Genomic DNA, 3,238 nt, shown 5'->3' on the forward strand with positions numbered 1-3,238 from the left:
GATGCGTGTAACGTCTTCTCTTTATTATTTATAAGTAGCTGGCAAACCTACTAAGGGTGCATTACCGCCACCAGCTGGGCTGGAGTGTGGATGAGCGGACTGAGGAACGAAAACCAAATTCTTCCTCCTAGGGCAGTTTCTTTTAAAAAGTTAATCATGTACATTTTCTTTATACATTTTCTTTCCTGTTTTACCTAATTGACCCGCTAACGAAAATCACGTTTCGCTTCCCTCAATGGCGTAAATTATAATTCTAATAAATAATTATTTATTACGCGCTTCGGCATGTCCCTTGTATTGCAGTAACACATACGCTACTGTCTCTGGATCATTACAGCGTATACATGCCCCCGTTGAATGCCCGCCAATTTTATGTAGTGATTGAATCCTGTATGTTCCAGTCTTAGGTTGGGAATTATGTTCTCTTCCTTTCGATTCCTACTCCAAATAACATTTTGTTTACTATATAAATGTCTACCCGTTTCACGATGACCCCAGTATTCTTGCCAGATTTCTTGCATAGAAGGTCCAAAGTAGGTTTTAGCCCTGCTTAATGGAATATGTAAGCCTATATTTTGTAATCTAATTGTCTGCTGTCCACCGCTTCGTTGCAATCTACTCCAACATGGACAGGAATCTGTAAAGTTCCAAAATCAAACTCCAAAACAGCAAGGTAATGTTTGAATTCCTTTATGAATTTAGCTTGGCAATCACAACTATCTAAGTGATCCCACATTTTCAGGGGTTTCTTCTTCTTTTCTTTAACCGTTTACAACAAAATGAACCAAGAGCGCCCCTCATGGATAAAATAAATATAGAGAAAAAATGAAATAGGCTCTTTGATGGTCCGCGGTGGTGTAGCGGTCTGAGCATCGGCTTTGTGTTGATGCAGCTGGGGACTGGGGTTCGCGCCCCGGTCTCGTCAGATCCGACTATGGCCGAACTCGACGAAGCAGCAATAACTGGCAACGCTGTCTTCGGGACGGGACGGGACGGGACGGGACGGGACGGGACGGGACGGGCGGGGCGTCGGCTTGTGTTCGTCACATGAATGCGTCTCTGGGTGTGTCAGAAAAAGCAGTGGTTCGGCCTGGATTCACCTTGTCACGAAAGTGGCGAGGCGTCTCCTTCGAGACTGCCGGCCGGAGAGATGCAGTTGGCGAACGCATGCAGTACGAGGGTGGGTGTTTGAACTAAAACAGGGATCGATTGGCCACTAGATTGGGAGAAAAAGGGAAAAATCAGAAATAAATTTAGGAATTTTTTTTAATAGGCTTAAATAACATTATTAGGCTTAGAGACATTTAAAAACAAATGTGGTTAACCTGATGAGCAGATTAACGGCTGTTTTGTTGTTTATAACATCTGTGACCTTAATGACCTTAAGCCAAACTTGAAAATGGTTTTACTCACTGTAAGTTGAATGATACTATCATGATGATATGAAAAAAAGAAAAGATGAGACGTTCAACTCAGTAATTTTTTGCATAAGTGTCTCACTACACAGGAGCTGGATGATGCAAATTAATACTCAGATTTTGACGCAGAGTAACAGATCAAAGAAGCAACATATATTTTCTTCCTATCTGAAAGCTCAGCAAGGCCAATTATATAGTTGTGCAAGACCTAACAACTATAAATGTCATCTTTCAATTATTACTAGTTGCAAATTCTGCTACGAATTTACCTTCTGCCCTGAAATACTTCCCAATGATTTGCTTTAGAAAGTTATTTTCTGAAAAGGCTAAAATCAGATTTGTTCCCTACAGAACCGAAATGCGCGAGATCTTTCCACTTGCTGCTCAAGGAAACATGTGTTCTCATAGAATACGAACGCTACCAACATTTCAACAGGTCACACCCTGTTGGTTCAAAACATTTCAAGTCAGATCATGATCATGATCAGATAAAATCAAACCAATCACACAAGAAATAAATCCTTCCTTGGTATGGTGGGATATTGTACACAATTGATAGCCAATTCTGCTGTTTGGCAAACCCGTCTAAACAATTTCCAAATCAACAATGCCCTACTAGCTTGGGCTGTAAAAGAAAAGCATGGTAAAATGGCATTGAAAATTAAAATTGGCTCTAAAATTAGCAAAGTTAGTATTAGTTAAGATTGGTTTCTCTTGATTTTCATTGGGAGTTATGAAGAAGGACAGGATTAGGAATGATTATATTAGAGCAGTGGTTCTCAACCTTTTTGGGGTCCTGGACCCCCTGCGAATTTTTGATCTACCCTGAGGACCCCTCCACTTGATCTTGGGGGAGGGGGGTTGCAATTTGATAGAAACAGTAGAAACTGCATTTTAAATTGCATTAAAGCATTTATTCACTCTTTGGGGCAAAAATAAGAGCTTTCAGTTGTAACTTAGATATAGTTAACAAAACAGAATTCTTATGCAGTAACTTTCAGATATATGTTACAAAACAGAATATGTATTCAGTAACTTTCAGATATATGTAACAACAGAATTTTTATGCAGTAACTTTTAACAATGCAAACGGGAGCGAGATCTCTTATTAAAATACAATAAATTACACTTGTGAAACAGATGTAATTAGAGAAAAAAGTCCTGTTACCCTTTATAGTTTAGGTAGATAAAGGTCTCAGTCACATTTGAGTAAAACAATCCTATTTCTATAAATGTCATAGGATCTTTTTTTAAAATATATTTTATTTTCACGGACCCCTTGCAATTACACCACGGACCACTAGGGGTCCGCGGACCCCCGGTTGAGAAACACTGTATTAGAGGGACTGCTCATGTTGAACGGTTTGGAGACAAAGCAAGAGAGGCAAGATTGAGATGGCTTGGACATGTGTGGAGGAGAGATGCTGGGTATACTGGGAGAAGGATGCTGAATATGGAGCTGCCAGGGAAGAGGAAAAGAGGAAGGCCAAAGAGGAGGTTTATGGATGTGGTGAGGGAAGACATGCAGGTGGCTGGTGTGACAGAGGAAGACGCAGAAGACAGGAAGAAATGGAAACGGATGATCCGCTGTGGCGACCCCTAACGGGAGCACCCGAAAGTAACAGTAGTAGTAGTAGAATGTTCATCTACACATTTCATTAAATAATTACCTAAACTCTTGTTTTTTATTGTCCTTTTTAATTATTTATTCTTTTAATTCTCTTCTAGATATTAATTTATGCCTTGATGTGAATCATTTCAATTGCCTTTGTGTATGAAATGTGCTATATCAATAAACTTGCATTGCCTCTATTGGTTCC

This window comes from Lampris incognitus, chromosome 5, assembly GCF_029633865.1.
Source record: "Lampris incognitus isolate fLamInc1 chromosome 5, fLamInc1.hap2, whole genome shotgun sequence".
NCBI lineage: Eukaryota > Metazoa > Chordata > Actinopteri > Lampriformes > Lampridae > Lampris > Lampris incognitus.